Source organism: Eleutherodactylus coqui, chromosome 9 (genome assembly GCF_035609145.1).
Source record: "Eleutherodactylus coqui strain aEleCoq1 chromosome 9, aEleCoq1.hap1, whole genome shotgun sequence".
NCBI lineage: Eukaryota > Metazoa > Chordata > Amphibia > Anura > Eleutherodactylidae > Eleutherodactylus > Eleutherodactylus coqui.
In genome coordinates this window covers 102,849,486-102,864,416 of record NC_089845.1, presented here as the reverse complement: position 1 = coordinate 102,864,416, position 14,931 = coordinate 102,849,486, and the positions used below count along the sequence as shown (strand labels likewise).

Genomic DNA, 14,931 nt, shown 5'->3' with positions numbered 1-14,931 from the left:
TCAGTGGCTGGCACGCTATTATAATGTGAGCATCTGTGGCTGGCACACTATTATAATATGTGCATCAGTGGCTGGCACGCTATTATAATGTGAGCATCAGTGGCTGGCACACTATTATAATGTGAGCATCAGTGGCTGGCACGCTATTATAATGTGAGCATCAGTGGCTGGCACGCTATTATAATCTGAGCATTAGTGGCTGGCACACTATTATAATGTGAGCATCAGTGGCTGGCATGCTATTATAATGTGAGCATCAGTGGCTGGCACGCTATTATAATGTGAGCATCTGTGGCTGGCACACTATTATAATATGTGCATCAGTGGCTGGCACGCTATTATAATGTGAGCATCAGTGGCTGGCACACTATTATAATGTGAGCATCAGTGGCTGGCACGCTATTATAATGTGAGCATCAGTGGCTGGCACTCTATTATAATGTGAGCATCAGTGGCTGGCACACTATTATAATGTGAGCATCAGTGGCTGGCACGCTATTATAATGTGAGCATCAGTGGCTGGCACGCTATTATAATGTGAGCATCAGTGGCTGGCACACTATTATAATGTGAGCATCAGTGGTTGGCACGCTATTATAATGTGAGCATCAGTGGCTGGCACGCTATTATAATGTGAGCATCTGTGGCTGGCACGCTATTATAATGTGAGCATCTGTGACTGGCACGCTATTATATTGTGAGCATCAGTGGCTGGCACAATGTTATAATGTGAGCATCAGTGGCTGGCACACTATTATAATTTGAGCATCAATGGCTGGCACACTATTATAATGTGAGCATCTGTGGCTGGCACGCTATTATATTGTGAGCATCTGTGACTGGCACGCTATTATATTGTGAGCATCAGTGGCTGGCACACTGTTATAATGTGAGCATCAGTGGCTGGCACGCTATTATAATGTGAGCATCTGTGGCTGGCACGCTATTATATTGTGAGCATCAGTGGCTGGCACACTATTATAATGTGAGCATCTGTAGCTGGCATGCTATTATAGCGTGAGCATCAGTAGCTGGCACACTATTATAATGTGAGCATCAGTGGCTGGCACACTATTGTAAGGGGCATCAGTGGCTGGCACACTATTATAACATGATCATCAGTGGCTGGCACACTATTATAACGTGAGCATCTTCGGCTGGCACACTATTGTAAGGGACATTATTGGCTGGCACACTGTTATAATGTGAGCATCAGTGGCTGGCACGCTATTATAATGTGAGCATCTGTGGCTGGCACGCTATTATATTGTGAGCATCAGTGGCTGCACACTATTATAATGTGAGCATCTGTAGCTGGCATGCTATTATAGCGTGAGCATCAGTAGCTGGCACACTATTATAATGTGAGCATCAGTGGCTGGCACACTATTGTAAGGGGCATCAGTGGCTGGCACACTATTATAACATGATCATCAGTGGCTGGCACACTATTATAACGTGAGCATCTTCGGCTGGCACACTATTGTAAGGGACATTATTGGCTGGCACACTGTTATAATGTGAGCATCAGTGGCTGGCACGCTATTATAATGTGAGCATCTGTGGCTGGCACACTATTGTAAGGGGCATCAGTGGCTGGCACACTATTATAACATGATCATCAGTGGCTGGCACACTATTATAACGTGAGCATCTTCGGCTGGCACACTATTGTAAGGGACATTATTGGCTGGCACACTGTTATAATGTGAGCATCAGTGGCTGGCACGCTATTATAATGTGAGCATCTGTGGCTGGCACACTATTATAATGTGAGCATCTGTGGCTGGCACGCTATTATATTGTGAGCATCTGTGACTGGCACGCTATTATATTGTGAGCATCAGTGGCTGGCACACTGTTATAATGTGAGCATCAGTGGCTGGCACGCTATTATAATGTGAGCATCTGTGGCTGGCACGCTATTATATTGTGAGCATCAGTGGCTGGCACACTATTATAATGTGAGCATCTGTAGCTGGCATGCTATTATAGCGTGAGCATCAGTAGCTGGCACACTATTATAATGTGAGCATCAGTGGCTGGCACACTATTGTAAGGGGCATCAGTGGCTGGCACACTATTATAACATGATCATCAGTGGCTGGCACACTATTATAACGTGAGCATCTTCGGCTGGCACACTATTGTAAGGGACATTATTGGCTGGCACACTGTTATAATGTGAGCATCAGTGGCTGGCACGCTATTATAATGTGAGCATCTGTGGCTGGCACGCTATTATATTGTGAGCATCAGTGGCTGGCACACTATTATTATGTGAGCATCTGTAGCTGGCATGCTATTATAGCGTGAGCATCAGTAGCTGGCACACTATTATAATGTGAGCATCAGTGGCTGGCACACTATTGTAAGGGGCATCAGTGGCTGGCACACTATTATAACATGATCATCAGTGGCTGGCACACTATTATAACGTGAGCATCTTCGGCTGGCACACTATTGTAAGGGACATCAGTGGCAGGCACACTATTATAACGTGAGCATCAGTGGCTGGCACACTATTATAAGTGTCAGCAGTAAGTGGCACAACCCTTGTGGGGCCACCTGTGGGTATCACACTGTTAGTAGCAGCATCACTGGATGGCAGACTCTTCGAATAGATTTCTTTATCTGGCACAAATTAATTTTGGGCCACTAATATGTGGCCATTTTGGGGATGCTCCTATGTAGATTCCTGACTGGTGGAGGTTTTGCACCGAGTCCTGCTGGGACAACACCACTAACACTGCTCCCTGCCTGAGGGACCTACAGGAGGACACTTGTGGTGAAGCAGCTGGGGATCCCCTCAGTCATACAGGCTGACATAACGTATACCCTACAACACGGCCCGTCACTCACCTTCTCCATGCGCCTTGTGTACACGGCCGGGCGCAGCGTGGGTTGCTATGGAGACACAGATACTGCGCAGGCGCACTCTCATACACCCCCTGCTGAGTGCCGTCCTGGTTCCCCTCACTGCATTATGTATTACAGCACTACAAAGCACACTGGCGGCCGGGAGGCGCTGAAGGCATGATAATAATCGTAGTTCCCCTTCTAGCGCCTCTATTCCTTGATCTTAATGCCGGTCAGCTCCTTTTTTTTGTTGATTAATGGATTTGGAAAATATGTACATCTTGGTGCAACCAATCACAGCGCAGCTTTCATTTTACCTCAGCAGTATAAGAAATAAAAGCTGCACTGTGATTGGTTGCTATGGGCAACAAAGACAGATTTTATTTTTAGACAGCTGTCATAATAGTGTGGCGCTGGGCTACTATTCTGTGGCCCATCCTATACAACAAACTTCATGCCTCACATCCTCTACATCCACACCAGCGGCATGAAGCTACATCTCTCAACAACACACACAAGACTACATCTTAGGCTGCCTGCACATGGAAATCCGCAGCGGAATCCTACTCTGTGCCCAGCCGGCGTCCGCGCGGATATCTTTTTATCTGTACTGCGGATGGTCTGCATGGCGAGTAAAAAAAAAATCGCGCCCCCAGAAGAAGTTGTCATTTTGCTGCAAAACCCTGCATGCAGTTCCATCTCTGGCAGACATGTAAATGATTGTGGTGATTAGATGGACGGTCTTCTCACCTGAGGGGCTAAAAGTGGTTCCCCCCATGGCCTATAAGAGGCTCTCGGAGCTCCTTGTGTGTAGTGGATCCTTATTTCCGCTTGTGTAGAGCTTGTTGACCACTAGACGCCTCTATGATGCAATCACAGAGATTTCGACCAGTTAACAAAGTTTGAGAGGGGTGCATTATGGGATGTGAGAAGCTGGAGGGTCGTATTGACAAATTGCCCGCCACCTGGGTCGTTCTGACAGGACTGTTATGGCGGCTTCAGACGAGCATATGCGTAAATACGCTTGCATCAGCACAACGTGTTTGCGCAGTGAGCAAGGGGGATAGTGCTGTACTATTTTGCGCACGAAGGGCCTGTTCATATGTTTACGTGACCCCCCCTCACTCTGATTTAATAAGCTATTTAGCCTAGTGGGGTACAGATGTGTTCTCTCGTTCACTGAATTGCACAGCGTATCACGTATTTTTGTGCATTTACACGCACATTTGCTGGTTGTAGCCATTCATGATGTTTGGAGCTCTTACTGCCTAGTGCCATACTGGTTAGGCATGGTCTAACTAAATTCTTGAAAGCTGCAGGATAGGGAATATCTTGCTGATCGGTGGGAGTCGGACCACTTAGAACTCCACCAATCTCTTGAACAGGGGTCCCTTGTCTGTCACTGAGGGGGTCGCTTCTTCCCCTGTATGAATGAAGCACTGTCTGAGTATACGTAATTGGTGCGCCATTCATTTCTATGTGACTGACGGAAATACAGGAGCACTCGACACTCGGCTATCTCCACAGTCCCACTGAAAGTGAATGCAGCGTCAGTTTGCTTGTACAACCACCACTCCATTGAGTCTCCTCTTCACTGCAGGGGGTGCAGTAAGCCCATAGTGATGAGAACAATGGACATGCCACTTCCGTTCTCAGGATCAGTGGGGTCTCATCTCCTACCCTCTTTTTTTATTGTATTGGTGGTAAGTAAGCTTCAGAAGTGATTGTTATTTCATTTGGTAGGCCGAAGAGAATAAAAGGTCCTTCTACACGGGACAATAAATCGTTAAGATTCCCGCATCCAGAACTGGTGTTCTAGGAATCATGTGATTTCTGTTGTGGGGTGTCCTTAGTCCCTCCTGTTGGCATTTTGCAGTGAGGCTATGCTAAACTCCCACACTGACACTTACATTCAGAGAGGCCAAAAGGCATTGAATTGCTGTGATTGGTTCATCGAGTGCTGCAGTGATTGGCTAAGCTGCAGCGCTCGAGAGCTAATCAGAGCTAGTGCTTCCTGGAGGCAGGATTTTTGAACCCCCTGACGAGGAAGTGCTGGCTGAAGACTACAGACAAGTGTGTCGGAACTGCAGGGGAGAAGTGTGGCGGAGCGGACAGCCTGTTATGTAATGTATTCTTTTTTTTATGCATATAGGGCTTATTTTCAGGGTAGGGCTTATATTTCAAGTTGCATGCCTTTGTAGCGCAACAAAATTGCGATATCGCCGCAAGAAAATGCAGAGATATCGCACAGAACACAGATGCAATATCGGTGCGATTTTCTCGTGGTGATATCGCTGTCACCCGTGTGAAAGAAGCCTAAAATAATTTTTTGCATGGGATTGATGATTTGACTATATAAGGGCACCTTCACACTGGGAATGAAATTGCGCTATTTCTCAACACTGTGAGGCTCCGAGAAATCGCTAAATTATGAAGCCTATGGCTTGCAATGGCTCACTTCACATCTGCGATGTTTTAACGCTTGCAATACAGCATGAAAACAAAATTGTAGCATGTCCATTATTTTTGCGGTCTCGCCCATTGTTCCAACGAGTCCGGCGGCAGCAACGGTGGCAGCATTTCGACTCTCCTGTTGTGACAGCTACAGCAGGGGATTCCTTCATCCCCACGGGGAGTCCCCTCATCACCGAACACTGTGACAGCTGCGGCAGGGTGTTTAGTGAGGAAGGAACTCCCCTCGGGGATGAAGGAATTCCCTGCCGCTGCTGTCACAAAAGAGGCAGGAGATTGCGATCTTCTCTCTATGTTTTCAGTGGGGCCAGCTCTGTTGCTGCCGGCCCCATTAAGAACAAGGTTAAACCCCTGGAGTTGTCAGCATCCAGGGGTTTCACATCCAAGGAATTCCTGCTGCAGCTCTCACAGCTGCAGCAGGGGATCACGATCTTCTCCCATTGCTTTCAATGGGGTCGGCGCTGCTGCTGCCTTATTGAAAGCAATGGGATGAAGAGAACTACCACAGTGATGCAAGGCCATTTTCACATGAAAACGCCTTGCATCCAAAGGGTTCCCGTGGATTTCGAGACTGATATCATGGCCCGATAACCCTTTTGCCAGTGGGCAGGAGCCCTAGCAGAATGCCCCTAGTAGAGAACAGATGGCAACACTGCTGGCTTATGTTACTTGTTGTTCAGTTGAGAGCCACGCATACACATTAATTATTACTTTCATTACATAATGAATTCTTAGCTATAGTCACATTTGTATTAATTTACATATACCCCGTCAGGGTTTCATTGATTTCCCCATGGTCAGTGGTATACACGTGTCTTGCCTAACGGGTGTAAATGGATACAATAGTTCAGATGGATGCAATTATTAGTGCTTGTCCTTTGGTTTATGCACATAGACCCATTTCCTATTTAATACAGTAATGTCTTTGTAGTGATATATAAGCCCTACGGTGAAGTGATGTAAGGTAAACAGGACATTTCTCTGAGGATATGATAGATGGGTTGTTAAGAAGAATTTAAAACCTGATTACATACAGTTCATGAGGGATTGTTCTACAATAAGGGACAATGTCATCTTCTTGGTAGGCTTCATTTACACTTATACAGGGGTGTAAAACTTATTTTCACCGAGGCGTACACGAGCATTATGGTTGCCTTTAAAGGGACTTTATAAGGGCTCATTCACATGGGTGTACTACGGACAGCTAAAACCCCATTGATTTGCATGGGGATATCCAGACATGTCTAAATTTTACGCACGTGAAAAAAAATTAGCCCTTCTGCGTCTGGACTTCGGCGGACATATAAAATGACGTGGTGCGCCAGATTTAGCCTGCATACCTTGAATGTGACACGTGACCTAAGGCTACATAATTATACAGAATGTTAATGAGATTTCATGCTGTAATAGCAATATGTATAGCTCAGAATAAAACTGTATAATGTCAGATCTATGTCAATAATCTTGGGGACCTGGAACAGGTGAGTAAAAGCATATTTATTGTTTTGGGCATGGGCATCCGTATTTAAAAAAATAACATGAAAAACCCCAGGTCCAGTTTGATTTCTTTGCCTTATTAACCCACTTAGGACTAAGTGCCATAAAAATATGACGCCTGGTCCTGGGCTTTAATTTTGGACGATAGTAAAAATTCAGCATAGGGTTAACCGCTTAACGACTACCCATACGTCTCCTGACAACGGCCATTAAGGGGCTTTAATCTGCAGTGCCGCCAAAAAACAGTGCTGCATTACAAATGAATACAGGAATCGGCAGTGCATTTTTTTTTATTGGTCCCCGCAATCACATGATCACCATGTGCCCCCTGACATGGCACAGCTCTGCCAGTGGCTATTGTGACACTTGGGGGATGTTTTTCCTTGTAAATATGGCTCTTTTGGATGCCCCAGTTACAGTGGAAAAGTGTAGAAATAAAAAATAAATGGCCAAGTGAAAGTCCCCCAGAGGTCTTATATGATATAGGGGACATAGGGGTTAAAAAAAAGTTACAAATTATATTTGGTATCGTTGCGTCCATAAAAGTTCGATCTATCAAAGTAACACATTATTTACAGCACACGGTGAACGCCATAAAAAAAAAATAAGGCCAGAATTGCGGGGGGGGTTTTGGGTCACCCTGTTTCCAAGAAAAAATGTCATAAAAAGCGATCAAAAAGTTCTATATACTCCAAAAATAGTACCAATAGAAACTACAGAACGTCCTGCAAAAAATGAGCCCTCACACAACTATGTCGATGGAAAAATAGAAAAGTTATGGCTGTCAGAAAATGTCGTCAGAAAATAATTACATTCTTTACAAAGATATTTTATATTTTAGAAGTAGTACAGAAAAAAAAAACTTTTAAAATGCGGTATCGTAGTGATGATACTGATCCATGGAAGAAAGTTATCATGTCATATTTGCTGCAGTATATACAAAATAGAAATAAGGCCCTCCCAGAGATGGTGGAATTTCATTTTTTTCCATTTCACTCTACTTAAAATTTTTTAAATGTTTTTCAGTACATTATATGATCCATTAAATAGTACTATTGAAAAATGCAACTTGCCCTGCAAAAACAAGTCCTCAGAAATCTAGAATCATAGAATAGTAGAGCTGGAAGGGACCTCCAGGGTCATTGGGTCCAACCCCCTGCTCAGTGCAGGATTCACTTAATCATCCCAGACAGATATTTGTCCAGCCTTTCTTTGAACACTTCCATTGAAGGAGAACTCACCTCCTCCAGTGGTAACCTGTGCCACTCATTGATCCCTCTCACAGTCTAATATATAATGTGTGTCTCCTCCCTTTCAATTTCATCCCATTACTTCTAGTCTTTACTTGTGCAAATAAGAATAGGGCTGATCCCTCTGCACCGTGACAGCCCTTCAGATATTTGTAGAGAGCTATTAACCCTTTCCAATCCACTGTCTGACCTCTGAAGACATTATGATTTACGGCTGTACAGCTCCGATGTTTGAAGACGTCCGTCGGGGTTCTCTTACTGTATATTGCCAGCTTCTCTTCTGTCGGAGCCTATCCAACGTGTCACCTCATGCAGTACTGGCTTTAGCCAGCATATAGTGCCATTGTATAACGGCAGAAAAGGAGTAAGCCCCCTAGGAAAACCAGGATACAAATTGGATTGGAAAGGGTTAAGTCTCCTCTCAGCCTTCTTTTTTGCAAGCTAAGCATTTCCAGATCCTTTATCCATTCCTTATAGGGCATGATTTGCAGACCACTTGCCGTCTTGGTAACTCTTCTCTGAACTTGCTTCAGTTTGTCTGTCTTTTTTAAAGTGGCTGTCCAAAGCTGGACACGGTATTCTAGATGAAGTCTGACTAAGGAAAAGGAGAGTGGGATAATAACCCCACGTGAGCTAGACTCTATGCTTCTTTTAATACACCCCAGAATTGTGTTTGCCCTTTTGGCTGCTGCATCACATTGTTGACTCATGTTCGTCTATGATCTATTAGTATACCCTAGTCTTTTTCACATGTGCTGCTTTATATCCCAATTCCTTTCATTCTGTATGGCCCCCTGCACACGGGTGAAATTTCCGCCTGTGCCCACCTGCATAGGATTGGATTACAAAATGCAATCCTATGCAGACAGACGCGATTTGTCCGCGTTAAAATACACACGGAAAACAAATTGCGGGATGTTCTATTTCTGTCCAGGTCTCGCAGAGGCCCACATAGAAACGACACTCTTTGTGCCGGCTCTGGTCTGCGCATGCAACGGGAGCAGAATTCTCGCAGGGGATCTGACCAGGCCGTCTGCAGGCGGCCTATGTGCTTTTTTCATTTTTCTTGCCCAGATATAGGACTTTACATTTCTCCTTGTTAAATACCGTTCTGTTAGTTGCCACCCACTGTGCAAGCTTTTCTAGATCTTTTTGAATACTCTCTTCCCGAGTGTTAGCTATCCCTCCTAGGTTTGCGTCATCGGCATATTTAATCAGTTTCCCATTAATTCCCTCTTCCAGATCATTTATAAAAATGTTGAACAACACTGGGCCTAGGACAGAGCCTTGTGGTACCCCACTTGATACATTCTATGTTGATGGATAAATAAAAGAGTTGTGGTTTTTTAAAAGTGGGGAGGAAAAAAACGAAAATAAAAAAAGGCCCCTGTCCTTAACGGGTTAAAGTAATACAGCCTTTAAAGGGGTATTCCAGGGCATTTTACATTTTTGCCAACAGGTCATCAACAGATGATTGGCAGGGACCTGCTGCTCAGTTCCCCTCCAATCAGCTGATTCCTGGGACTACTGACACTGCGGTCAAGAAGTGGATAGTGCTGACCACAATGCAGCTGCTCAGGTTGATATTGCAGGTGCAGTTCCTATTGAATTCAATAGGAGCTGCGCTGCAGTACCAGCTTGAGCCACTACATGTGGTCAGCACTGTCTGCTTCCTCAGCTAACCATAGTGGCTGGAATATCCCTATAAAGAAATAGAGTCCCCCTGTGCCCCTATAGAGTAATAGAGCCCATCTGTGCTACTTTAATGCTAAAGGTCCCACTGCACCCCTATAAATAGAGCCCCTGTGCCTCTATAGTGTAATAGAACCCCTCCTGTGTCCTTCCCTCTCTAAAAAAAAAACTTAATGTCTTCCCCGTGCCCTCGACCTGCCAAACAAATAACGCACAGTAACATCTGTTTCACACAAAATAAACAGGAAAAGGGAGGAGTCGTCTCTGCTTCGCTCTGACCGAACCGAGTGACGGGCAGCCCGTGAGAATGTGTAGCGCTGCAGCTGGAGGAGTCGAGCGACAAGCAGCGCGTGAGTGTGTGCAGCGCAGCTGTGTGTGAACGCCCTGTGTCTACACGTGTGTATTTTACAGTATTTTTTGCGCACGCATGCCCTGCGTATTCGTGCATGCAAAAAAAAACACAAGCATGCTCCCACTGATTTCAATGCGCAGTTTAAGTATAATTAGATTAATATGTGCTACTTTCCTGTGCAATATGCGCAAAAAAGGACATGCGGTGCTTTTCTTTGCGAGGCTGAAATGCTCGCGCAAAAAACACGTGATATACAGCATAAATGCGTTCATGTGAATATGCCCCAATACTCTTATAAGAAGGTAAAGCAAGCTCTAGAAGTGGCTTTAGTGCATGAAACTAGGTTCATTTTATAAAATATGGACTCCCAAAACTTTTATATAGTTGGATAGAGGAGTGTCATCGTTATTGGAAGTCGTGGTCCAGATTCCACTTAGGGCTTATTGACATGGGCGTGTGTTGCACCTGAGAAACTCGGGCGCAGCACATTGCACAGCACACGTACGTGTCCATGTGCTGTGTGATCTGTGCAGATCATGCCCATTGCATGTCCTATTCTTGTCTGTGAAAATGGAAGAGAATGGGACATGTAGGGATTTTTACATAAGGACAATCGGTCTATTGTGTATAGTCTCATAGACTATTATGGGGCCGCCTGATGTCCATCAAACACACTGATTATACACCCCTGTGAATAAGCCCTTATATAAACATATACATATGTATAGTTTTTTTTTTTGTGTAATCAAAGTTTATATTGAAATATATACTCTAAGGCTACTTTTAGAAGAGCATATTTTAGCTCCGTATGTAGTGCGTTTTTGAGACCGTAATACAGAACTAGTGTAATCAATGAGAGCCATGCCTGCAGTTATAAGCGCCGGTCACTACATGGAGGTCGGAGCGGAGGCTTCAGCTTCGACCTCTACTATTGCGGCGTTGACAGCTTGCACCCGCACAGCTGATCGGTCGGGGTCCCGAGCGCCGGACCCCGTCCAATCAACTACTGAAAACCTATCCTAAGAATAGGTCATCAGTAGTATTTGACTGGAAAACCCCTTTAATTAGGTCCAGATGAGTTCTTTCTTCCATGGAATTGCGCAGCGTATTGCACACCTCCCATAGACTTCTATGGGGCCCTTAGTGCACAAATACGCAGGAAAGTAGAGCAGGTCCTATTTGTATGTGCAAAAAGCATTAATGTGAACGAACCCATTGACATTAATCCTTTATATTCTCAGCGTATAGCGCAAATAAATATTGCATGCATAAAAACCGACACACATATAGGTCTGTCTGAAGCCGTCCTTAAATAGAATTAAGATTTGGCAATTTTATAAGGCTGGTTTCACATACTTCCATGTTGTTTTTGTATGTGTTTTTGCTTTTGGCCAAAAACGTTGCAGTCAAAGGTTACATTAACCCTTTCCAATCCAATTTGTATCCTGGTTTTCCTAGTGGGCTTACTCTTTTTCTGCCATTATATAACAGCGCTATATGCTGGCTAAAGCCAGTACTGCATGAGGTGACACATTGGATAGGCTCCGACAGCAGAGAGGCTGGCAATATACAGTGAGAACCCCAACCGACGTCTTCCAACATCGGAGCTGTACAGCCTTAAATCATATAATGTCTTCAGAGGTCAGACAGTGGATTGGAAAGGGTTAAAGTCTACAGTGAAATATAAAAAAATATAACATACAGAACATTGTGGTTTGTGGCACTTTTGTGGGTTTTTTGGGGTCAGTATTTCTTTTAAAGCGCAGCATGCTCTTGGTATGGCATTTTAAGTTGTATTATTCACTCATACATTTTGCTATAGTATTTAAAGGGATTTTCCCACCCAAATCTTTTCTCACTTATCCACGGGACAGGAGCATTAGTCTTGCATGTACACCACTGCTCCATCCACCTGGGAGACTCGGGGTGTGCCATTTTCATAATCCCTGGAGAGCTCATCAGTGTGGATTTTATTTTAGTGGGATAACACCTCTAAAAAAACGCCAGAAAGAAATGTCACAAATGTAGCAAAATAAAAATGTCACCAAAACACTTCTAAAGAAACTCTTAGTATTTATGCCACTTTTTACAAGTGTTTAGAACCGCTGTGCAAAAAAAAAATGCGTAAAGCAGCCCTAAAAGTAAAGAATAATTGTACTGGCAGGGTAAGGGTTAAGTTCTGACATTATCCATAACCTTTCTCAGCCTTCAACTTTTCCTTCCTTTGGCAGTGGTGCCTCATTGGAGTAACCAGTCATTGGCTATATCGTTTTCTGCTTACATCACCCTGTATAGATACAAAGCAGAGCAGAGCCCTATCAATGGATTTCTGCACATATGCATAATTCCCACTTCTGTAATGTATCACTCAAGTGACAATCTGTCCATAAAGCAAAGTTTACAGGTTAAAGTCCTGCTGGGGTTTTGTTATGCTGTGTTTATTTGCACTCTATGGAGCATACAGTAGGAGAATGGATCCCAATGTTACGTTGTACGGTACTGACTACTTTCTCATAACAACAATACCCCAGACTGAGATGTTAGAAGAATGTTTCTATAAAGGCGCATTCTTCTGGGACTGGAAATCTCTTGGCGTGTTATAAATCATATATTGTAATGACTTCAACATTTTTAGATTATACATGTTAACATTGTTTCATTCATTATGCAGAGTAGGGGTGGACGTCAGATATACTGGAAGCATGCTGCACAGGGACTCCAAACCTAAATTCTCTCTCATCTCCAGTTGCATGCAATCTATGGTTTCCTGTTGAAGCCCAAGCAGGGGCAGAACAACTACAGTGTTCTATGGGATGGCTGACAAGTAGTTACGGCCCCGTGACCACCAATTTATCTCACCCAGGGTATATTCACACGGGCCAGTTTCATGTGTGAATTCCATCCAATAGCGATAATACTCGCACGTATTAATACACATTGATTTCACTGTGTTTATTCACAAGTGATTTTCCTCTCAATGCAATGCTCCGAGATTGAAAAATTGCTGCATGCCCTATTTTTGGGTGATTTTTTGGAAGAACTTGTGATTTTTTTCAGGTGAAAACCGCAAGTACATTGATGCAATACGTTTTTTTTAAGCAAAAGCGCATCATGCTTGCATCTACTGTAGAATCGAAATTTTACAAGCGAGATACGGAGCAGAGTTTCCCAGACCAATATCATGCTTACCTGTGTGAATGCACCCTAAGGGCTTATTCAGATGACCATATATCAGCCGGGTGTTCATACCCGGCTGATATACATTGTCCCTCTCTGCAGGGGGAGGAGGCTGGAAGAGCCGGGAGCAGGGCACTGAGCTCCCATTGCAAATAGTGCCGAGGGGCGGAGCTAAGGTTTGTGATATAGCTCCGTCCCATCCCTCCCATTGCAAATAGTGCCAAGGGACGGAGAGGAGGCAGGAGCTCAGTGCACTGCTCCCGACTCTTCCAGCCTCCTCCCCCTGCAGAGAGAGACGCCGTATATCGGCCGGACGTGAATACCCAGCCGATCTACGGTCATCTGAATAAGCCCTAAAGCTGTTTTTAGATGAGTGTATTTTTAATCAGAATTTGATCTAGGTTTTGCAGCCAGTAAAATGGAGTTCTTAAAAAAAAAAAAAATCCATGAATCTATATTTATATTTGCACATTTTTCACGGCCATGTTTTCAAAATACAGCATGCGCTACTTTTTTCATTTTTTTGTTGAAAAATATGCCCATTATAGTCTATGGAAAGTAATTAAAATACAGATGTATCTGTAATAATCAGTATTAGATTTGTACTTATTGGCATTATTGTCCATTGGATAAACAAACAGATGTGTATTTGCCTAGCAGAAATAAAAACCAATGAAAACACATACCATACAGGAGCAATTTAATGTGTAACATGCCCAGATTACAGATCGGATGTTAGAATAGGCTTGTAAACTAGCCTAAAGTTAGGTGAACTCCATTTAATGTAAACGTCAAGAAAGCAGAGTGCACCTCCCTGTACAGAGGACAATTGCAAAAAAAAAAATATATATATAATCACGTGATATATTATTTTTCTACAGTGGAACCCTATGGGTGACAGACAGCACTGTATCGCATTTGTTGCAGGCCTCCGGTGAACTTGTACGTCATGAGCGTATACTTTCACTGGAAGTAATAAATGCAATGTATACAGAACTCCACCTCCAGTTTTAAGAGCCCTGAAAAACAAATTTCACACATATGTGTTTGATACAATCAGATTTTTATAAATTAATCTGTAGTTAGACCAGGCATCTTTCCATCAGGGACTGTTGCAGATTGCCCTCCCAGCCTGCTAAACTAAATGTATCCTAAGGTGCTGTAAGTCTGGGTCAGTAGAGCTGTAGGTGGTCCAGGTATTACAGATGTCTGAGAGCAGAGCTAAAAGGATTACCCCGCTGATCACTGAAATAAGGGGGAAGCAGCGCTCCCCCAAGCACTGTGCCCATTTGGCTGTCTTTGCAGAGTGTAGATTCCTCTAGACTTAAGCTGCCAAGAGGAGCCAGAAAGCAATTTAAGACTGCCGAAGGGGCACAGTGCTCGGGTGAGTGCTGCAACCCTCTCGTCGCAACAATCAGCAAGGGTCTCAGCAGCAGGACCCCCGTGCAGCAAAACTTTATAAAAGCTGCAGTTACTCTTTAAGCTTTCATGGCATATCCACAAGATAAACCATAACTGTTTGACAGGAGGGGATCCTATGGTAACCCAACTCTGGTTGAGAACTGCAGGAGGGTCAGATATTACCACTTGAAAGCCGCTCCAAAAAGGGCTTTATCCAATCTCTCAGAGGTG

At 44.0% G+C, this 14,931-nt stretch overlaps 1 protein-coding gene across 1 annotated transcript in view; it reads right to left on the bottom strand.

The window, feature by feature from the left end:
* PPP1R42 (protein phosphatase 1 regulatory subunit 42) overlaps window positions 1–2,906 on the bottom strand; it is a 36,558-nt gene extending 33,652 nt beyond the window's left edge. Inside the window, exon 1 of the mRNA XM_066578263.1 lies at window positions 2,863–2,906. The gene's annotated coding sequence lies outside the window, so the exon portion shown is untranslated. The remainder of the gene's footprint in view (window positions 1–2,862) is intronic.
* Between the last annotated feature and the right edge of the window lie 12,025 nt (window positions 2,907–14,931).